This window comes from Cupressus sempervirens, chromosome 7, assembly GCF_028749045.1.
Source record: "Cupressus sempervirens isolate cs-2001-9-10 chromosome 7, ASM2874904v1, whole genome shotgun sequence".
Taxonomy (NCBI): Eukaryota; Viridiplantae; Streptophyta; class Pinopsida; order Cupressales; family Cupressaceae; genus Cupressus; species Cupressus sempervirens.
This window is the reverse complement of record NC_143124.1, coordinates 845,801,566-845,826,739: the sequence shown is the minus strand read 5'-3', so window position 1 is coordinate 845,826,739 and position 25,174 is coordinate 845,801,566. Positions and strand designations below refer to the sequence as shown.

Sequence of the window (25,174 nt, the reverse complement as noted above, 5' to 3'; positions counted from 1 at the left end):
TGAATATAGATGAAAAATTTGGATGTATCTAGCAAATTTGCCAAAAATCTTCAAAATTCATAAATGGATAGACCTTAATAACCTAGTTGGTATCCCAATTAATAATGTTAAGTACACTTGGAATAATAGAAGGAAAGATTTCTCATATATCACTAAGAAATTGGATAGGTTCTTCCTCAAAGGAGAACTGAGAGGAATAAAATTTGATATTCAGGACTCTATCCTACCCATAGCAAGGTTAGATCACTATCTGGTCAAGGTTGAATTTACTAAACCCCATAAACCTATCAGAAACCCTTTTAAATGTGAAAAATGTGGTTTTTGGCCAATTTTTTTACAAATCTCATTAGAGAATGGTGGGATCAAGGCAATTTTAAAGGATCTAAATTGCATACATTTTTATCTAAGATGCAAATGCTTAAAAGAAAATATACCAAAGTGGAACAAAGAACATTTCAACAATATATTTTAAATAAAAACTAGACATAGAAGAAAGTTTAAAGAAATTAAATACAAAAGTAATTAAATAAGGTATGAACAATGAAAAAATATTTCTAGAAAAAGAACTCCTTGCTAACTAGAAAAACGTTCTAGCAAAGGAAGACATATTTTGGACACAAAAATCAAGAGAGAAATGACTAGAAGAGGGAGATCATAACACAAAATTTGGACACAAAAACAAAAACAAGAAATGACTAAGTGGAAATAGGCATTGATGGATTCTAGCTAAATATAGAAGGAAAGAGTACGTTATTGAAGAAAGTAACGGGAAAGAAAGATGGATGAAGAGAAAAAGGAGGAAGCCAAAGATCAAAGCACTGTTCTCGCCGCCAGTTAATAAGTTTCCTTCAAGGCCAAACTACTGGTTTTGAGGGAAGCCTGCGACCTTGATGCTCTTGTTGGTAAAGTATGACTGGGTTGCCCTACATGTTGGGCAGCTCTAGTTCTTGGCAGCTTGGAGAAGTCTAACGTTGCTACTATCCGATACACCGGGATTATTAGTAGAAGATATAGAAAACCATCTCAGGGAATGAAGGTGATTCTGTTTTTGCAGAAAGAAGAAGAAATGAGTTAAACAGGTCATGGCCATTTTCATTGGCTCATGGAAAATCAAAAGAATAGAGGCAATGTAGCAGAGAATCCTGAGAAAGGAAGTGGATTATGGATAAAAAGAAAAACTACCAAAGATTAATTATAATTTGACGGGTGCATAACTATCCTAACTAATTTGGTACATATATCCAAACAACCCGACATTTCTTTCCTAATTAAAGACTTTTCCATTATTGAAATTTCTAATAAAATTTCCACAAAAACCATTTGGAATGTTGTTTTTATTTTTTGTGGTTTGTAAATTAATGGGTTGTGACATCCTACTGCACTTAGAGAATGCATCGGCCCGATGCTAGGTCAATATGTACAGATTCAATCAATAAGCAAGCAAGTAAATAATTGAATTTAGTCAAACTTCCTTTGTTCAATGTTCCAAACATTATATGTACTCTTATTCAAATTATATCATAAGCAACAAGATTGTCCAACACTTCATATTAATGCATTCTAATATTATCAACACACACAGACACTCATAAAACACTATTTTTCAACCCAAATTTAAACACATATTTGAACCAATTAATTCTAGAGAAAATAATACACATTTGATTTAAGTGCATGTATAATAATCATTTCAAGAACCTTTTTCTATGTGAGTGTGTGAATTCCATTACCATTCTATAGTTTTACAAGGTTAGACTACCTCTCTCTGACAATATTCCCCTTTTCTAATGATGTGTTGTTCCCTCTGTTTCATTATAGAAACAACACCCAATGTTAGTCCATCATATATTATGAATCAAATTGACTTTCCAATGAAATATAAAATCATATACTTCCTTATCTCAAGAAGTCTCAAAATTTGTTACATATTGACTTAAAATCGCAAGATATCACACACATACCTGTGCACTTACCATATGCTGGCATCACCTATGGATTTTTTTTTTGCTAGTAGGTACTTCTTATCCGCATCTTGCCATACTAATTAGTACCTCAAGGAGATCAACTCAAATATTAGTAGTCAAAAATTTTGTTCAACTTTATGACTTCTTAACTCATCTTATAATCACAAGCCATATGTACCATACATACCATCTAACATGTGCTTGCTAAGTGAGTAATTGTCCACATCAATAGACCAGTGTCCACAAAACATCATCAAGTAATGCAATCTCATTACATCTAAGTTATCCTCATTAGATCATTAGGAAAATTAATGACATGCATATATAAAATCATTAATGTAATCATTAACATTTAATCATCACTATGCATCATATAGCTCCAAATTAACAACATACCTTTAACCAGTATTATAGATAGATCAAAGATAGAGAATCTTACAATCAAATGTGTCAAGTAACATTTATCCAAGTTCTACACCAATAGATAATTCAACCAAATGCCAAACATAAAAGTTACCCAAAGGATCTAAGTCTATGTTGAACACCATATCTACTAGGAGTCAAACAGATAACTCAAGATGGCTACATTGTTGATCATTATTCATTGACCAAATTTACTAAATAAAAGGTGTTAATTAACAACTTTTTATAAAGTAAAAGTCACATGGACGGTGGATCATCACATATACATAACACCAATGCAAAAAAATATTATAAAAAATAGATAAAAGAGGGATCTATACATACCCTTTTGCATCCTCATAGGAAGACCATAATTTCATCTAGGTATGCTCACCAATCACCTGCAAGGATTAGTAATCCAATTTCTATCAAGTGAGTGACCTTAGGCCTTCACACCCATTTTGTCACCATAGTGTGCTTGACCAACATATAAGAACATGTTGTGATGTATGGCATTTATGCCATTAAATCATCACATAATGATGTAATTAAGTACATCTCAAATGACGAGAAAAACAATCAAACTAAGATGACATTTTCATTGTGTTCTTCAGTGAATCCAGTTTCCAAAGCTATAGGACGTCTCCTACCTACTTCCTGAGATAGAAGTGTGGCCCAGGTGCTTTAACCTCACCAACCACAGAGTGACACTTTCCTCAAAATTCTTCCTACATGAAGAATTCCTCAACCCTGGCATGAGAAGCCTAGCTTCCTATAACAAGATGGATCAGATGGATTTGGTGAGACCATGAAATATTTCTACATTGCAACCATGTGCCCAGTAGTCTAAACATGAAATGTAGCTAGGAAATTAAATAAACCATGTAACATTTCTACATTATAACCATGTGTCTAATAGTCTAAACATGAAATGTAGTAGTAAAACCAAATAAGCATAACCATGTACACATATGCAATATTTGGATAACAAAATGGCTTGGCCAAGAACTTTCAAAATCCAGAATTACCTGTAGAAGAAATAAGAACAGACATGTATCCATTCTTCATAACTAGCAGATAGGGAAACTAAACATGAAGATACCCACCTATCTGTCCCATAATTGCTACATTACACCCTTCCATGAAGGAAAGTACATAGCATCTAACCTTCCTTGTTTGTCCACATTCGGCACCCATAGTGGAAGGTAAGCTTTCCAAAATAATAAAAATAGCATAAGATAAATGCAAAAGGAAGAATGGCATGTTCTTCACAATCTACTCCCTTTTACATCCTATCAATGCTCCCCAATGAACATCATAGATGAAATCACTTCCAAATCATAGGACTAGCAACATCAAAAATATGCACACACACCCAAGCCACCTCAAGATCAAAGAAATCTTAAACAAGATTCATAATTCTTAAGTAAAAGTCCGAAAAGGAGATACAAACCAAAATAAAAGTGAACAAGAGTCAAGTAAATATCTCACATAAGAAATTGGTGGCTTGGTGGTCACAAAGAACATAAAACCTCAAACTAGTCCTTCATCACATCCAAGTTCATAAAACCGAACATAATAAAATGAAACCCAATTCACTTAAAGCACAATGACTCTCACTAGTCACCAAGAGGGAGTAGATGTTTAAAAAAATCTTGTGTCCAAGGATCGCTAAGAACATAACCAGACTTCTCATGCATCACATGCAATTTATCTTGATAATCACACATTTCTAAATGCATAATGGAACATACAATACTTCTGCAAATGAAATCCATCTTCTTCCTACTTAGCATTTAAGTTACTCAATGAACCTCATGAACATGGCATAAAATAGAAATAAATTCTTGCACTGCATGTGCATCACATGTCATTTACATAATAAAAAGATATTTTGCATTGCTATCACAAGCTGAATCTTTGTTTGGTAGGCTCTCATAGCCTAGTGCAAAATTCAACCATCCTTTGATTATCTCAATAGTTCAATTCCAATACACTCATTATATCATCACATGGTTTAAAATACATATAGTCATAAAGATATGAGGTATGCAATTTACCAGTCATTCCATAAACTTTCCATTTTGACAATCTTTTAAAGAATGATTTTTTTAACTCACAATCATGACATGCATAAGGAACATCAAATCCTTCTATGTCTAATTTAATCATAGCTAAGAGACACCTTATGTAATTCATGTCATCAACTCATACTATATAAAGTAAAAAAGTTGACTTATAGTTGTATGTCTAGCATAGTGAACTCAAGGCCCAAGTGTTGAACCAAGAGCTCTGATACCATATGTAAGAACTACCTATGCAAAACCAATGCCACGTCAGCAATTCTCGAAAAAGGAAAAAATTCAACGAGAGTCAAAATCTTATGAATATTGACTAGTTAACATGAGTTGATTAACTATCATTAGCTTTAATTAATTGATACATATACTTATATGCTCAAATTAAAAGAAACTATAAATTTGTTACCATATTACCCAATACCAGATACTAGATACTAGGTGGTATAACCATGATAACCAAGTTGAAAAGAGCTCCAGAACCTGTCTAAGAACACAAGTGTGAGAATATTGTAGGATTCCTTTACCACCATACCACGAAGTTGTTAAGCTTCCCCAGAATCTTTCCTAACATGAAAGATGCCCAGCTTGGCAATGAGATAGTCTAATCAAGTAAAACCAAGAGAAGTACTGGATTTTGTGGTACACAATAGTGTCAAGAATAGTATTGGTCAACATGATAACCAAAAACCAAGATAACCAAATAACATTTTTTTTGTTGTCATTTCAAAACCCATTATTTACGATAAGTCGAACATAACAAGGTTTATTCATCTTTGAATGCCATTCTCCCATTAACATACAAGGATAAAATCATAAATTTATTTAACCAAGGATCAATTAATTGCAGAATTTTAATGCATCTTTAGCAAGAAATGTTAATCCAACTTCCAAGTATTACCATCAATTCTCTTTTTACGCATGTGATACATACACATAGGTTAAGCCAATCATATAGTCTACTAATAAAACCATTTTCCCCTCAATTAGCAATCATAGTATGTTATCCTATCTTAAATTTCCTCTAATAAAACATTATTGCACAAGCAACATGACATCATTAATTTCTAATATGCACTATCAACATATAAGCATACAAGTAAAACAACATTGCTAAGAAGTACATACCCTTTATGGTCACATTTCATCTATGACATTATGAATGACATTCTTATCATGATTAGGTCAACCAAGTTAATACAATGCTAATTTCCAATTTGAACAAGATCTCTTATGCATTACAACAAAACTTCTTTATGCCCATTAGTTCTAATGAACTGTGATGAATCATGTGTTCAATGTTATTAATATAGAGAAGTAAACCCAACAAAATACAATATACTACTATATCTCAGAATTTCTTGAATTTATAAACATACCATTTACATGTATTGCTATGTTGTTTGAAATGAAAATGTCAACACAATTTTTGAATCACATGAATGAATGACATCATATCTTATGTTAATGGTATATCAAGAGAATACTTCACCAGTTACCCACATTCTTAAGCTCTTGCATACTTCAGGTGATTTTCATGAATAAGAAGTCATGTATCAATCTTTTCTAAATGCATACTTCTAGTTTTGTTTTTAAACAAAAGAACTTCCTTCCACTATGAACATTATCATTCTAAAGTAAAACAAAATGTATGCAGAAGGGTTTGTTCCTAAACAAGTATTGAGCATCTATTTATTCAGAATATGGACACTTCCTTTGTAAATGTAATTAATACCGAAGATAGTTCGTACTTAAGTCAAACTTAAAATAAAAATAATTGATCACTTAAGAAAGAAAGAAGGAAAGCATCATAATATTTCTAAAGGAAAGCTCTACAAAATTCAATCACATGTTGGCTCATGAGAAATTTGCTAGTTCTTCTAATAGAGATAAAAATCTAGCATCAATTTTACCTATCAATATGTGCCTATATTGCAGCTATACAAGGATTGGTAAATGCCTTCAGAAGTCGAGAGTCAAACCTAGAACTTCATCACTAAATCAGATATAAAAGGTTCAGAAAAGGAATGAAAGGCTCAATAGCAGAACACCTCAACAATACCTAGGGTTGTTTTCTATTGGGAGGTTTTTCGCTTATTCACCTTCCCTCTTTATCACTATCTTTGATTCAAATATTACTCATTTAATTTTAAGAGCTGAAATAAATCCGTTTGTTTCCACAACCATTTATATAAAACTTAAATATTATAGACCTTTCAATTAACACAAACCTATTTCCCATCATATGAGTTAGAGTTGTTGAATGTACCAAAAATGGATGAATAGTATCTAAAATTCTTGCCTAGTAGTAGGAAAGAGTTTTGGATTGGATAGGTTTGGTTTCTAACAAACATATACCACAATCAAATTTCTTGCATGAATTATTTGTGGCATTAACACAAATCCCAAGTGTTCTTAACAATTGAAGTTGAGGCACAATAGATAATAAATGGGAACAGAATCTCCAAAATAGGAAATGACTAAGTGGAAATAGGCATTGATGGATTCCAGCTAAATATAGGAGGACAGAGTACCTTATTGAAGAAAGTAACCAGAAAGAAAGATGGATGAAGAGAAAGAGGAGGAAGCCAAAGGTCAAAGCACTTTTCTCACCGCCAAGTTAATAAGTTTCCTCTGAGGCCAAACTATTGGTTTTGAGCGAAGCCTACAACCTCGATGCTCTTGTTGGTAAAGTATGACTGGGCTGCCCCACATGTTGGGTAGCTCCAATCCTCAACAGCTTGGAGAATTCCAACCCTGCTACTATCCGATACACTAGGATTGTTAGTAGAAGATATAGAAACCCATCTCAATGAATGGAGGTGATTCAGTTTTTGCAGAAAGAAGAAGAAATGAGTTAAATAGGTCATGGCCATTTTCATCGGCCCATGGAAAATCAAAAGAATAGAGGTGATGCAACAGAGAATCCTGAGAAAGGAAGCGGATTAGGGATAAAAAAGAAAAACTACCCAAGAATAATTGCAATTTGACGGGTGCATAACTTTCCTAACTAAGTCCATACATATATCAAAACAAGTCGACATTTCTTTCCTAATTAAAGACTTTTCCATTATTTAAATTTCTAATAAAATTTTCACAAAAACCATGTGGCGTGTTGATTTTATTTTGTATGGTTTGTAAATTGATGGGTTGTGACACCATCAATCTGCTCTATTTGAATATCATACCCATATCCATTGGAAATTTTTTGGGGTTACTATTTCCACCAATGAAATTTTGAGCAACTCTTCTTCCCACAAATTTGTGTCCAATCCTTATACAAATATGTTTAGAAAATTCCATTATAACACAGCCCAAGAATAAGTAGATATTATTGTTGCTCGGAGGCTATAGAAGTTTCATTTCCTTCCTACCATGGAGACAAACATCCATCCCTTCCCTACAATTCCTCACACAGTCCAACATTATAACAGTTTTATATTTCTTGGGGTAAGTTGATATTTTGAAAAACAACTGCTAATGACAATTTAACATGGATTATGCATGTGCTTTTGTTAAACAAGATTTGAGGTCTCTAAATAGGGGTTTGTTTTTGTAGATTTGAGATGTATAGATGAGACGAGTCATTATATCTTTTATTTTAATTTTTCATTGTAAATTTCAATGATTTTGGTTGGGACACTTCAAAGATTCTTATTTAGATTGATTATGTACCTATGTTATATATATAATTTAATTTAATAAGAGGGAGGAAAAATAGTTCACAATATGGATATATTTTATTATTGGAATAAATAAAGGTATAGTGAGAGATGGACTCAACTAAAAAACTAAAACATATCAAAATATAGGAAGATATATATATTGAGAGAGAGGGGAAAGAAGAGAGATATATGTCATTTAAATCTTGTAAATATATGAGTGTATTCATATAGAGTTGTGGACTAATTTATAATTGACATAATAACTAAATGTTTACATAGATTGACACTATTATGGTGGTTATACTATTCATTATTTTTCCTAGCAATATGAAAGTTTTAAAATATCAATTAAGTTAATTTTAATTGAAATGCACAACCTCATTTTATTTTTTTGTTATGTGTATTATTTTAATCCTCTTGTCCCCTTATACATGTCAAGATAGAAAATAATGTGTACTAACTTTTTATGTTATAACTAAGTTTGAATCAATTAATATTAGTTGTATTTTTCTATCAAAAATCTTATAAGGTATAATTTAATCAAAAAATTTCAATTATTATTGTGCTATATATAAAATAAGTTATTAATTAAAATAAATATTTTTATTTAATTTAATTATAAAAATATTATTCTATAATTTAATATAATATTCAATTAAAATAAAATTTTTAATAATTTAATATAATATTTGTCATGTAATATTGAATAAAATATTTATTAAAAATTAACCTACCATATAACTATATAAAGATTTATTTTATAGTTATTAATTAATTTAAATTTATAATTTAATAACATATTATATAAGATTAAATAAAAATACACTTAGTATAATAATATATAATTATAATATTTTAAAGTTAATGATGGATATGTGTCAAAAGATGGAACATCTTCTCACAATTCAAAAAATTGAATCCAATGTGATTATATTTTAGAGATCAATAAATGACTCAAAATTTTATAAATTCAATTTCTTGAATGAAAAGAATAGACATTCTTAAGTGTTGACACATGAATAGAGTGTGATTTTAGTAATAGAGTTACTATGTTTTATTCCAATGTGATATAGTTCTAACTTGCCTCAAGCTTTATAAAACTATGAAGAAAGTTGTATGTAAATCATCCTATCACATATTGAAATGGGTTGAGAAATGATAACTATTTTTTATTAAATATGTTATGTTATTGATTATCTTTCTCTTTCTCTCTCTCTAAACCTTCTTTCTATCTTTGTATCACTCTTTGTGCATCTTCATCTCTTTCTTGCTTCCCCCTCCACATTTCCTTATTCGTCAAAAAAAAATATTTAGTTACTATTTTACTTTAGTATCAAATTAAGCATTTATTTATTTATACTTATGATTTGGTTGTTTAGCAACATATACATTGTATATTCTATAATTATAAAATATTAGTGTAAAAAAAATTAAAAAATCATTCATTAAGTATTCTTTATTTGGGTGACTAGCTATTTAGTCATTTATTTGCTCATGTATTTAGTCATTCCAATTTATTTAAGAATTTTATTTTATTTGATGACTATATTAGTCATTTATTTAGTTGTTTATACTATGCCACATTTATTGACTACTATATTTAACCAAAAGTACACCGCATTACTGATTTCTCTATAAACTTGACATATATAGCAAGGAGATCTATTAGAGTTCCATAGTCCATGTTAATGCTTTCAAATTTCTTGATATTTAGCAAGACTCAAAGGAATTTATAATATGTCTTGGTTTATTAATAATATGAAAAATGATGGAGTGTCTAGGTCCTTAGCACAGCTTGAATATTATTGAAATCATATTCTAGCCACACCATAGTAGATCTCATTTTCTTATTGACCATGAGAGAATGAAGAGCCACCATAACTTCTTTATATTTTTTAGACTAAGGTTATAATATGATTTCACCTTCTATGGTAATGTTTGTAAGTTCTTAAAATTAAAACATAATCTTGTTTGTCTCTCTTTGACAATAGAGATTAAGTGTAGTACTATCCTTGGAATCTCACCACAAACATTGGTCGCAAGAGGACTATGAATAAAATCTTAAATATTATATAAGTCAAACATGACATAATGAGAATTATTATATGTTTGATGGTCCTACATCTTGATCTAGATAATAAAAATTATCATTAAGGATTGCATGAAATTATTAAATATTATTAATGGTCATTTAATTTCCCATACTCCTACTATAGGAGAAATTGACTTGTTGAAAATATGGAAAATTTGGGTGTTGATTATCATCATATCATTTGATAAAATATAAATAATAATATCCTTCTAGATATATAGATCCTGCTTACATATTATGTTTTATAGCATTTATTATCACAATACCATCCAAATGACTACCCTATATTTCAAAGTGAGTATCCATAAGGAACCCCTATTTACTTCCAAAACTAGAATGGTCACTAAGTTTCTATTTGGGTTTTCTGTATCACCTACAATAGTATTGTAGGTTTTCTGTATGATTTCATAATGATTGGTGACCCTAATACATTGGAGACAAGGGTGTATGGTAAATTTAAAAAATGGTTAATTTTTTGGTATGTAATATCTACAAGATCCTCCCATCCATCTTAAGAAGGGGCACTTGTCCATCTTAAAAGGGTTATCCTTTTAATCCTCCATGGGTTCAATACCTAGGTGATGAGTTATTTGTTTCTAATTGGAAGAATTACACCCTATGTACGTGTTGGTTGGTATTGGACATTTAAATGAGGTATCTTTTGTCATAGTCTTTAAAATTACCATCAATGAAAGTTAATTTTATAGGGACAAAAATAATGCCAACAAAGAAATATGTGTATTGTGGCATGTATGGGGAAGAAGGCTAAGAAAGTTACTGACAATAGGTATAGAATATTAACTTTGAAGAAGCCATGGTTCTATGTTATTTAGGTGATGAAGTATATTGTCCTAAATGGTAAATATACTACTATTTTTTCTATCATTCTATGATCTATCAAATTATTCTAGGAATAATAAATATATTTCTAATTTTCATTTTATCCTTGCAACAATTTTTTGTATTGATTTTGGAGATCTCAAGTTTTATGGGAACTTTTCTTTTTGTTCATTTATCTTGGCCCTACTCTAAGTAAAGAAAGATTCAAATGGAGAATCCTAGGAGTTGAGGAAAGTTGTAAAAACATTACTATGGTGGGGAGCTCTGAAAAGGTAGTACCTAGGGAACTCTAATTTTTTAAAGAAAGAACTAGAAGCATAGGAAAATCTAGATAAGGACAGTTTACTATCTTAAATGAATAAAACAAGAGATGCCAAACTAGATATCACTAAGGAATTTATTAATGGATAGAAAGTGAGTATGGTTACCTTGCTAAGAAGATGCCTCAAGTTGGACATCAATATTAAGGCACTAATATGTAATGTCCCCACTAACTAAGACATTAATACCTGCAAAACCAAAGTTAGAATTTAAATTAAAAAATATACTTTACCATTCTACCCTCTATCTTAACCTGACCTTAAAGATGACTCTAGATTAGGTTTCTTAACCCGTAGTTATTCAACCATCATTTCTAGAGTGCACCCTTTAAGGTTCACATATGCATATGTTGACATCATCAAAATATTCTAACCATTTCTCATCTAGCCATTCATACAAGGTTACTCATCTCTTGCACTGGCATGATAGCTATTCATACGAGGATTTCACTTCTTGCACTAGCACTATGAGGTTTCACTTATTATTATCAAGACATATATATAGGTTTATATCAATCTCTCATACTAGCATTGTAGCCATTCATACGAAGATTATATTAACCTCTTCAACTCCATGATCTCAAATTCTACACTGGCATGTAGCCATTCATATAGAAATGATCTTCATTAGCAGTATTAAATGGTAATTAATTAGATGTACAAGAATTTATATTGTTATCTTAATATCCTTATATTATCTCTTATGATTTAGATCATAAAATATCATTGTTCTATATTTTTATCCTTATATGTATGGTTATATATTTAGTAATAATAGTATAAAAGTCACAAATAACACATTGCATAATAAATTATCGATTACCTTCTAGTTTGGTATCTTAAATCCTTGACTCCTATAATCACCTTTTTGTTAGGTAATTTTTAGTAATGGAGCCCTTGGACATGTGGTTTATCTATTCATCTTGGGGTCCACGATGTGCTCATACATTCCTATCTATATGATAGTCAATGTCCCGGTCATGTGGTAGTTTGTATGCTCTAGTGCTTGGATGGAAATTGGGTACCCATGTCCTTTAAGGGGAGTCCCTTCCAAAAGTCTCTAACCATCTGAATGTAACTTGGACTATTGTCAAAACCTTCTTTGTAGTCAATGACTAACGAGTTCCTTATGTTTCAATTTGATGTGATGTCCCTCCAACACAATATCCAAGTTGGTGACATGCCACTCTACCCCTTCCAATCACCTTGCTAGAATTTTGTCAAAAGTACATTCCTATACCTGATTTCCTTTCTCTCTCCTATCCACTACCCCTTCTCATTATGTGCATCCACATATAAATAATCGTAGGTCCCAAGTGAAGTATCTTTTCATGGGCTATTTTTTAAATTTAATTACTTTATATATTTATTTATTTTGTGACTTATGGAAAATTTTCTTAGATAGTTTCTATTAATATTAACGATGTATTTCATTTCTTTATTCATATTGATTATCATTAATCAATAATTGATTCACAATTATATATTTATATTATTGAATAATTATATTAGAGACCTACATTTTGGGATAAATAATTAAGTAATTAAATATATATGTTTGAATCATATTTTCTATAGTTTATTTGTAAACTTGGGCTCATAACACTATAATGTCCCCACTAACTAGGACATTAATGCTTGCAAAACCAAAGTTAGAATTTAAATTAAAAAAATACTTTTCCATTCTACCCTCTATCCTAATGTGACCTTAAAGATGATTGTAGTTCAGGTTTCCTAACCCTTAGTTATTCAACCATCCTTTTCTAGACTACACCCTTTAAGGTTCACATATGCATATGTTGACACCATCAAAATATTCTAGAACTATTTCTCATCTATTGTTCAAATATGCATATGTTGACATCATCAAAATATTCTAACCATTAATGTCCTAGTTGTAGACACCTAAAAACCTTTAGAAAATAAAGTATTTTTATTTTCTGAAAAATTCCTGATGACATCGTCATTTATTTATTAATTAATTATTTAATTAATTTATTTATTTTTATGCCATTAAATCCCTTTATCTTAATTAAAAATATTTAATTAAGGAATCCCTCCCAAAAATGTTTAAATCTTATTTAAAAATTATTTCCTTATTTATTAATTATTTAATTAATAAATAGACCAAAAAACCCAAAATAAATAAAAAATTTATTTTTTGCCCAAAACTTGGCCAATTTCCTTAAGACCACTAACCTCTTCCAAAATCTTCTAATCCTTCTTTAATTTTGATTAAAGGTTAATCCCATCATTTCCTACCCCTAATCCCAACTCAAAATATTTAATTAAGATTAAATATTAATCCTCATGTTTATTAAAAAAGTTTTAATAAATATCTCCTCAACCCAAACCCTTGAAATAAATAAAACTATATTTATTTCCTAAGAATCTAATTTATCCTCATCCTAAGAAGTTCTAGACTCTTCTAGAAAGTCTTCATCCTCATCCTAGAAAATTCTAGACTATTTTAGAAAGTCTTTGTCCTCATCCAAAGTCTAGACTCTTCTAGAAGATGTCTTTAAACCTAATCCTAATCCCCTCCTAACCTTGTCACATTCCCTAAACATGGGTTAAAACTTACTAACCCAAGCCAAAGTTAACAAATATCTTCTCCTTCACCCACCCTCATTAAATGCCATCCACTTGCCTATCCCTAAGCTAATCCTAAACCATCCTAATCCACCCTCTAATCATTTGCACAATCCTAAGCAAGCTTAAAACCATCCTAATCAAGCCCAAGTCAAAATTTCTCTCATCTCACTCAAAATATCCCAACCATAAAACTTTATGATGCCCACTAGGCCATAAATGACTCTTCCAAGCCCTTTTATTGCTCTTACAAGCCATTATGAGGGTCTTTATGAAGATTTTATCCCTTGAGCCTCCTTTGTTGACTCATCCTTCCCCTTTCCTCCATCCTCTCACCCTGTGACATGTGTCACTCTCTGATTGGTTGTAAGGAAGCACAATCCATGTGCTCTCCTCTCATGCAATCTGAGCCCTCCATGAGCTTTTCCCCATCCTTCCATCTTAGCCCTCAATCCCTCAAGCCTCTTGCCTATAAATTGGATCCTTCCCCTTTGCAAAATAACACAATCCATGAAGTAAAGTCATAATGCCATTTTAAGAAGCCATTTTACATCAAAACCATACACTCACACCCAAATTCCAACTCCATTTGAAGCCCTTTTCGAAGCATAAGCTTGAGCATACATCCTATCTATTTAGACAAAGCCACTCAACAAGAGAGCTTCTCATTGAGAGAGTCCATTAATGGCTCATATTCTCAATTGAGAGTTCATCTTAGTCTATCTTGAAGTTTATGAATTTTGTTTAGTTTGTAGAAGCTTTATTTAAATTTGGTTTCTATTAGCATACTAACATTGCTCATATACACTAGTTAGTGGGGACATTATACGCTTTGATACCACTGTAATGTCCCCAATAACTAGGACATTAATACCTACAAAACTAAAGTTATAATTTGAATAAGAAAATATAGTTTACCATTCTACCCTCTATCCTAAAACGACCTTAAAGATGACTCTAGATCGGGTTTCCTAACCTTTAGTTATTCTACCATGTATTCTAGAGTGCACTCCTTAAGGTTCACATATACATATATTGACATCATCAAAATATTCTAACCATTTCTCATCTATCCATTCATATAGGGTTACACATCCCTTACACTCACATGATAGCCAATCATATGAGGATTTCACTTGCTGCACTACCACTATGAAGTTTGACTTAATATTATCAAGAAAACTATATAGGGTTATATAGATAGTTTCTATTACTATTAATGATGTATTTCATTTCTCTATTCAATATTGATTATCATTAATGAATAACTAATTCACAATTATATATTTATATTATTTAATAATTATATTAAAGACCTATATTTTGGGGGGTGTGTGTGTGTGTGTGTGTGTGTGTGTGTGTGTGTGTGTGTGTGTGTGAATTATATTTTATATCATTTATAAGTAAACTCGGGCTCATAAAATAATAACGAGGCTGAAAGAAAAAATTATTTTTATTTTTTATTACTAAAATAATGATATATCTAAGGAGATGATAAATATTTTTCCCAAAGGTTGAGGATGGAGCTTTGGGTAGAGAAATGGGAAGGGATTTTGTGTCTTCTTTTATTAAAGAATTGTAGAAATCGGTCCTAAAAGAGGTTATCCAATATATTACTTTGGATGGAAGGTATGATAGGGAATGAAATTAACATTTTGTTTTGTTAAATAATTCTAGGCACAAAATTAGGGTTTTCTTTTCATTTTATTTTCTTTCATATCTTGTGAATAACATAAATGAATTCCAAGAGAAGATGAACAAACCCCTTCTCCACAAAAGGTTGGTGAGACTAGTTTTTGAGCTTTATGGTGGATCATGTTAAGGAGACTCTCCCTTTGTCTATCAGTATTAAAAGTGAAAAAATGCCTAAATATCCTCATAGTAGTAAAGTAGAGGCAAGTGGATGATGAGAGAGTTGGGAGGAACAAAACTAAAGTCTATGAAAAGGAGGAAGAAGAGTGTGAGTTATAAAGAAATATTGACTAATTCTAAAATTCCTTGTGAGGAAAAGATCAACAGTTTGGAAATATAGGAGGACGTTGAGAGTAATTTTTTTGGTGGGTCGGTTGAAGAATTATTTAGATTTCCTAGTATGTGCCCCTTCCCTATTTTTGTTCATTCAAATAAAGTGAAGGAAAGTTTGCAGAAAGAGGATGTGGGTGCCAAAAATGCTCATATTGGGTGAGGAAGAAGAGGATTTTGATAAAGAAACCCATGCTTGAAACTCTTCAAGGAAAATGTTACCTACATCGTGTTTATTAAACTAGAAAAATTTCCTCTTGAAGCATCCCCTAAATAAATTGAAGAAAAGAATGAGGATAATAGAGAAAGAATTTTCTCAATAGCCAATCTTATCAATTTGGAGAAGGTCAATATGAAACTCCTAGAGGATTATCTCAAGGGGTTGATATTCAACCTCCTCTGGGTGTTCTCTAGCTTGTGAAGGGTATCTTTGTATATACATTCAAAAAGGAGCAATGGATTCTTTATTCCATAAAAGGATCAATATCTCTAAACACAAAAACATAAAAAGTTGCAAATAAGTTGAATGAGGATCCAATGAATGGTGCCACTGGAAACAGTACTGTGAAGAACAATTTGTTCCAAAGTTTCATTAATAGAATTGTGAACCTCAAAAGAATTACTACTACCATGGTCAATAATTACCATATAATTTTAGATGCCTTGGTGGAGAGTATGAATAAATTAGCAGGTAATGTTGATTTTGAACAAAATAATGGTTATGTACCTAGATAAATATAAATGCGTAAAAGACTCTCCTAGGAAGAAAATAACTAGATCTTCTATAAGGAATTTAAAGGCCAAGAATTATGATTTTGAACAAAATAATGTTTATGTACCTAGATAAATATAAATGCATAAAAGACTCTCCTAGTAAGAAAATAACTAGATCTTCTATAAGGAATTTAAAGGCCAAGAATTATGAGTTGATCAAACAGGATGTCAAAGAGGTCAAGCAAAAGTTTGAGGAAAATGTAGGAGTTGGCTTTGGAGCCAGCCTAATGCTTGTTTAGTTGTTTTGTTTTATGTTCTTTTTGACTTTTTCAGTCATTAGCTATGGTTTGTGATTTGTTTTTGTTGTTTTTCTTACTCATTGTTTGGTGTTGGTTTTATTGTGGGTTACTAGTTGTTTGGGGGTGTTTTTTTCCTTTTTCATCATAGTTTAAATTGATGACTTTTTATAATATTTGATAATGATCTTTGGGTTTTTGGTCTCATATCAAATACCTATTTTAACCCTTAATCAAATATATACATGCAAGTTACATAGATTAAATATTAATTTGTAAATATAAATATTTAGCATATCTAACTTTTGTATCCAAAATAGGGTTAATACTTCAATACAAATTAATTATTTATTGAAATAAAAATAACATTATTATATAAAATATAACTTATATCCATGTCTATTTTTTTGTTTAATATTTTTTATAATACTAAATGTTGATATGAATTAATTGAGCATGTATACACTTCTAACATAATAGCTATACACACAAGAATAGTATTTGTACACTAGAATATCAATACTTTTTAAAGTGACAATCTTATTTTATTACTTGTAAGCTATTATATTTTAAGTGAGACACGTAGAATGGATAATTATGGCACTTTATTTGAGATAAAAAGTTATTTGTTTCACTCATTATTATTAAATTTATTTATGTATTTTTTAATATAAATTTATGCATTTTCATGTATTTAAGTCCTAGGCAATATTTATCAATATTTAAATTGTTTTGTTTAAAAATAAATTATTAGGTTATAATATATAGTAAAATTTGTAATAAGATTTCAAGCAATATATTTATAAATAGGTTTACAAAATATTAACTTCTCCAAATACACTTGGAGAAGTACCATTACCCTTGTAATGATTAAAAAATAGTTAAATTGCCTTAGATTTAGAAACAATTGATTTGATGATTTGGCAAAGTACTCAAACTAACTTTCAAATTACCTTTTCATATGAAACATGTTCATCTATATTTTAAGAGTAGTTTTTGTCAGTCCCCATGTGACAAATCTAACAGTTTAAATGGTAGTTATGTGAAATAAGATACTTCTTTCAAAACTTACATTCTCAACTAAGTGTATATGGTAGTGACGTGTATAATGAAGGTGATATATAGAACATGTGGCAATGTAAATCAGTTTTGAATTTTTAATATAAGTGATTTCTTTGCCCAAAGTATACACGAATACGTTAGAGACCTAATGTGTATTGATCAATTCATTACTCTTTATTCGTGAAGGGGAAAGAACTTTTCTTGAACTTCGTATTTGTTATAGAAATTCTATCTTTAATTTTGATTTCTTTGCATATACAATTGGTAATATTATAAAAATATAAACAATACACATTGGTAAAAGATTCCTTGTATGATATGCACATTACCCTTATCATTGCATCTGCTTTGCAAATTGCCGTACTGTCCATGGAACTAGAAGTAACTAAGTCATGGAGCAATTTCATTGTTCGACGAAAAATATTTGGGGAACAAGGAAAATAAATGTCTTTTAAATTTATATTTTTTCAAAAAGCAAGATCATACGGGATGATTTATTTTTAATAGCACATAAAAAGGTAAAGAAATGGCAGAATCCTGAAATTCGGATCACCGTGGGGGACAGAATGTAACTGTATAATCAGTGGTATTTGGGCAATCTACTCGTCCTCCGAAAGGAACAACATTTGGGCAGGTTTTCTTGAAAGCGGATTCGAACTCGGGCGGACTGCATGTCAAGAGATATACATTGCACATCCCTTTGCACGCAACAACCTCGTCCTTCACCTTCACTTGTAAATCTTTAGGGCAAACGTCAGTAACAAATGGTGTGCACTCCTGATGTCCACAGCTCTTGATTGACACTGGGAGGTTATAACCCTCCGCAAGAACAACAAAACTGGACTTGACAAAGACACCACGAGACATTTGAGTAGTTATCACCACCTTTGTAAGTGACGTTGATGGAGGTGGAGCTTTCTCACAACGCAGATATCCTCCACAGTCACCCGAAAGACAAGAACCTCTCTCTGATCCATCGAAAGAATATCCATACCTTGGTATAATTTAAGTTTGAAAAGTACGTCAATTTCACTATTTAATACTTTTAGTTTAAAATCAAGCTTCAATGTGTGACCTTTAAACCATCAGTCATACCTTCCCCATATATCACCATTCCATCTCTACATCTATTTAACATTTTTAATCTAAAAAACAAGCTTCAATGTGTGATATTTAAACCATCCGCCATACCTTCGCCAGATATCACCATTCCATCACTCTGGCAAGGCCATGGAGTATGACTCCCTTGCATTTAGCAGCGGTTTAAATCCATCAGGTATGTCGTTTGCACTTGTGTTCCATGAACTTATTCCCGGCCACACAGAGAATGCGCATTTGTTCTCAAGGGTTAGGGTTTCTTTTCACGGAGCAGAAAACAAAATGATTAGATTCTCATTGAAGTTGAACAAGAAAGACTATTAACATTAATCACAAACCTGATTCACATGGTTTCATTTACCTTTGGCTTGGATAGATGTTAAGGTTAGGGAGACGCAGAGGCACAGACACAGAAACAATCTCTTTGGCTTGTCCATTTCATTTAAGCTGCTAAGTTACAATCTAAAGAAATGTTTTCGAGTACAATGTGAAGATAGTATGATCTGTCATAAGTATATAGGGGTTCTAGTACGCCGTTATGTGAACGGAAGGGAGAGTAGTACGAGTTCATATCCCAATCGATTGATTGATGCTGAACTAATTTACTAATTGTAGATCGTATTCTCGATCTTATCCTTTGACTATATTTGTTGTGCAGATTTTCATTATACGCATGGTTTTCGGAGACGGAATGTAACGTCCACAAGCATTTAGTAATAATATATATATATATATATATATATATATATATATATATATATTGCTAAAACTGTGGTGTTTTGTTCAGTTGTCTAGAGCAAATTGTTTCACTGGCAGTAATTAATCGACAGATAACTTACTTTGTTATACGTGAGGAGTGTTATAATTAGCAATTGCATCTTAGGATTATGAATCAATGAGTAGGTGACTTAGATTTTGCTTATATTTATATAATTAAGGATGGAAATTAGAAAACTATTTAGTCAATGATATTTTGGTAAGATAGCTTTCAAAGTGATAGCTAGTTTTAAATTGGGAAGATAATCTATAATACTAATCATAATCTTATTCTAGAACACAATAGTAACCCTAAATGTGACATAAATATGAACCATTATCTTAACCCTCAACCTACTAAAATTCCAAACTTTAACTCTAAAACTAGCCACATTCTTAAATCTAACCTTAGGTCTATCCTCAACCCTAAATTTAGTTAATATTATCACCTTAACCATAATATTTGATGCAGTGCAAGGTAGGAGAATTCCCAAAGGAGATGTTCTAGCCCCCAACAAATAACCTCACAGTGGAAGATAAATAGCAATGCAAGATTTGAAGCTAAGTCACAATAATTTATTCATAGATATAATTGATTACACGAAAGGTGTTGGGCTATAAGGCCTTCCTAGTTATGGCCAAGTACAAAGCAAGTAATAGTTCTGCAAGATCCCTCAAGATCTAATCCAAACCCTAGCTAGTCTAGATCCACACTCTAGTAGAAACCTCAAGGAAGATCCAATTGGTATTCGCAAACCCACTAGGCAATCTCCTTGTTTTCCAAGCCTCAACTACTAGCCTTTCTCAAAATTTGCTCCTCTACCAACTCCTCTTCTCCAAGATGGATGAATAATGACTAAAGACTCCACCACAACCCCTACTTATACCAATCTAAGCCACAAGTCGGCCTAGAATGCTAAAAAATAAATAAACCTAACATTAAATACTTGAAGAGCCACAAGTTAGCCTCCATCATAAATTAAATGTCAAATACCTTTAAAGGCTTATAATACTTTTAAATAAATCAGAATTAACTACCCAAGACCCAAATAGGTCCAGTCAACCCCAAAGATACTCCTACATCAGACTCCCCAAGTGCAAAAAGATGTTCTTAATAGTTGGAAGAACATCTTTCAAGATTCAACATATAAATCCCAAACTAGTTCTTCACATTCATGTCCTCAACGTCTTCAACTTTTACACTCTTTCCCTTTCTCTTCTTCTATTTCTTCACCTCCATCCTCAGTGTCCCCCAAGTTTTTTGTCCACATTGATTGCTAACCCTTTCAAAATCTGTCAACTCAACTCAACTACCAATACTCAAGTTCCTTCTACCGACCTCTTCATTTTGCAAAGGAATCAGGGAATGCTTCCTTCCACCTTTCTCAATTGTAAACACATTCTTAACACAATCATGCACAACCTTGTAATCATACTACCAAGGTCTACCAAGAAACACACAACAACTATTCATATCCACAATATCACAAAATACTTGATTCTTATACTACCCAATCTAGAAATTGACAAGGCACTGCTCCTTCACTTCCAAAGCATGCTCACATCACAACTAACTAATCCTATAAGGATAAGGATGTCTCACTCTCTTCAAATCAAGTTTTTGAACCATCTCCTCAGTAACAAGGTTATTAGTACTACCATCATCTACAAAGACATTGTAGGCTTTATCACTAGGCTTACAATGAGTCCTAAACAAACTAGTCCTCTGACAAGAATCTAGTGTCTTCTAACCAACTAGTAGTCACCGAGCGATTAAACTCTCCCCTTGCTTAGGGTCTTGGTCTTCAACCTCATTCACAAAAATAGCTCTTGTATCACCAGCCTTCTATGGACATTCATAAGATCTATTTCCTTCTTCATGACATCTAAAACAAGTACCCTTAAACTCACCTCTACCTACCCTTCTCTTTTGATCAACACGTTTTGGTTCATCTTTTGTACTTAGTTTACCCTTTGCTGAGTAGTCCCACTTCTCTTTCCCTTGAGATCTACCTTGATTCTTCCTCTTTAGCTTCTCCCCTACTCTCAAAGCATACTAATAAGCATTCTCAACTAATGAAATACTTAGCATACCAACCTCATCCTGAATACTAAATCTCAAAACATTACTGTACTATTCTACCTTCTCCTTTGACAATTCTCTATGCCTAGACCAAATAGTCAACTTGTAGAACTCCTCGGTATAATCTTTCACAATCGTATCCTTTTTCTTTAGATTCTACAACCTCTTAAACAACTCAAGTTCATAATCAAGAGGAATGAATTTAGCCTTCAACATAGTCACTAGCAATCTCAATATAGTGATCTTCAATTCACCTTCTTCTTACCTATCTCTTAGTAGTTTTTTCCACCAAAGAGCAACATGTCCCTTCAGCTTAGTTTGTGCCAACATTACTCTGAGTGGATCCTCAATATTGTCAAGCACAAAGTAGTCTTCCAATTCACCAATCTTATCAATCAATTCTCTAGGATTCAAAGTACCTAAGAAATTATAAACCTTCATCTTATGCTTCAATTTCATTTGAGATCTAGGTCTAGCAAACTAACCAACCCTACTTTCTATAAGTGTCTCCACATGATCAGTTCTGGCCTCACCACTCGATCTAACAAATTCAAAGTCTTTAGCAACTTCCTCATAACCATCTTTAGTACCCATATGCCAAGGTACACCACCTATAGCACTTATGATCTCAACGATCATATCACTCTTCTTCAATACCATCTCATATTTGAAAGTTGTTTTAATCTCCTCTATTTCAAATCCAAAATCTTCTTTAACCCTCTCTAAGATCCTTTCTTCCATAGCATCACTAAGATCATCAATCGTCCTAGGGTCCAATCTTCTCGGAGGCATCTTCCAAGATTTTAAAAAACCCTAATAAATCCACTTCACAAAACCCCGATGCAAACTACCTCAACTTTTGCGCTTGGTCTACACACTTAGGAACAACTAGGCTTTGATACCACTTGATGTAGTGCAAGGTAGGAGAATCCCCAAAGGAGATGTCCCAGCCCCCAGTAAATAACCACACAATGGAAGATAAACACCAATGCAAGATTTCAAGCCAATTCATAATAATTTATTCATAGATATAATTAATTACATGCAATGTATCAAGATGTAAGTCCTTCCTAGTTATAGACAAATACAAAGAAAGTAATAGTTTTGCAACATCCCTCAAGATCCAATCCAAACCCTAACTAGTCTAGATCTACACTCTAGTAGAAACCTCAAGGAAGATCCAACTGGTATTCGCAAACTCACCAAGCAATCTCCTTGTTTTCCAAGCCTCAACTACTAGCCTTTCTCAAAATTTGCTCCTCTACCACCATCTCTTCTCCAAGATGGATGAATAATGACTAAAGACTCCACCACAACCCCTACTTATACCAATCTAAGCCACAAGTCAACCTAGAATGCTAAAAACTAAATAAACCTAACATTAAATAATTGAAGAGCCACAAGTTGGCCTCCAACAACAGAAATTAAATGTCAAATGCCTTTAAAGACTTACAATACTTATTAGATACATCAAAATTAACTACACAAGACCCAAATGGGTCCACTCAACCCCACCAAAATCTTTTAATCATGCAAGATAGCTAATTACTTGCATCAATATTGATCTTGATCTAATCCCTTAGCCTAACCATAATTGTAACCCTAAAATTTATGGACAACCCTAACCCCAATCCTATATATAGCCCTAACCCCATAAACATTAAACACTAATTCTAAGAAATATCATAACCAAAACTAAAACTCAAATATATATCTAACCATGGCATGAACCTAAACTTTTACCATAACCAATGTATCCCTAAATTTTAAGCCTAATCAAAGTCCCAACCCTCATAAAACAACAACAATGGTATAAACCTAAAACTTATCCATAATAGTAGTAATTGATCCCAAACTCAATGATCATAATAGTGATGATTTACTAACTATAATCTTAGTTATAAATGTAATCCTAAGCTTTCAAATGTATTCCTAACTATAATCTTAATTATAATTGTAATCCTAAAGCATGAATTCTAACCCAAATCAAAAACTTAAATTTAACCATCAAACTAAGCATTGGGTAAACCCTAATTAATACATTTTGTTTATGATTTCATAAATTTAGTCAAATATATAAATCTACTCTTAGGAAACCTACTACAATTAAAATAAAAATATAATAAGCTTACTAAATAAAATATCATCTAAATTAATTTAAAATATAATAATATTACTAAATAATATTTATCTTAAAAATAAATTTACATTGAAAATAATTAATAAATAAATCATTATAATAATAATAAATTTCATTACTAATTATATTGAAATATAATTCCTATTATAGAATATTTGAAATGAGTATCATTTATGTAAGTATAATATAAAATGTACAATTATTATTTAATTATTTTATTGTAATAAATGTAAAATTTAATTATCCTAAAATATAATTTATATTGTAGAATATTTCAAATGAGTTTCAATTAGGTAACTACAATTGAAACTTTAAAGTAAAAATAATAATAAATTATTTTCACCATTATCTATTAGAAGCATAAAATTTCATAATTAGTTAAATCAAGAAATTAATATTATATATCTTCAATTCTTATAAAAGAAATCATAATTCGATTAAGTAATCATTTTTTTGGGAATCCCAAAGGAAAAAGCCTAAAATAATAGAAGTATACAACTAGTTTGATAAAAGATGGTTCTATAAACTAGATTAATTGTAATAAAGCACAAATAACAAAATGATCTTTCAATAGCACCAACCAGTTTACTAGATCTACAACAACTTAACTACAACTTTACAAAACAAATTGCACAAACGTAAGCAGAAAAAATTCTTTAATCCTCATAATATTTCCTATTGCATCAAATCGTCTAGTAGAAGCTTTAACTTGCTGATGGGAACAATAGTAGGTACACATGTTCCAATAGCAACAACAAATTCATCGCATTGAATTAACTAAGTCAAGTTGGACAATGTTAAATAGACTTTGATCCAATTTCCATTGATGAGATTCCCATTCATATTCATGTCTATCCTCACTTTTTCTTTCCAAGTAATCTACTATGTCATTATCCTCTCTAAATGTATGTGTAATTTTGAATTCCACTAACGTGTCAAGAAAATCCCAAACTTTCTAGAAGTGATATTTAAGGTGTCAATCACAAAATGTTTATTTTGAGCCACTTGAGAAATAATCATTGAATACCCTTCAACATGAATATGATCTAA

General features: G+C 31.4%; 1 pseudogene; it reads right to left on the bottom strand.

Moving 5' to 3' along the window:
• Positions 1–18,596: 18,596 nt before the first annotated feature.
• LOC149550059 (pathogenesis-related thaumatin-like protein 3.5) lies at positions 18,597–19,582 on the bottom strand (annotated as a pseudogene).
• Positions 19,583–25,174: the final 5,592 nt, after the last annotated feature.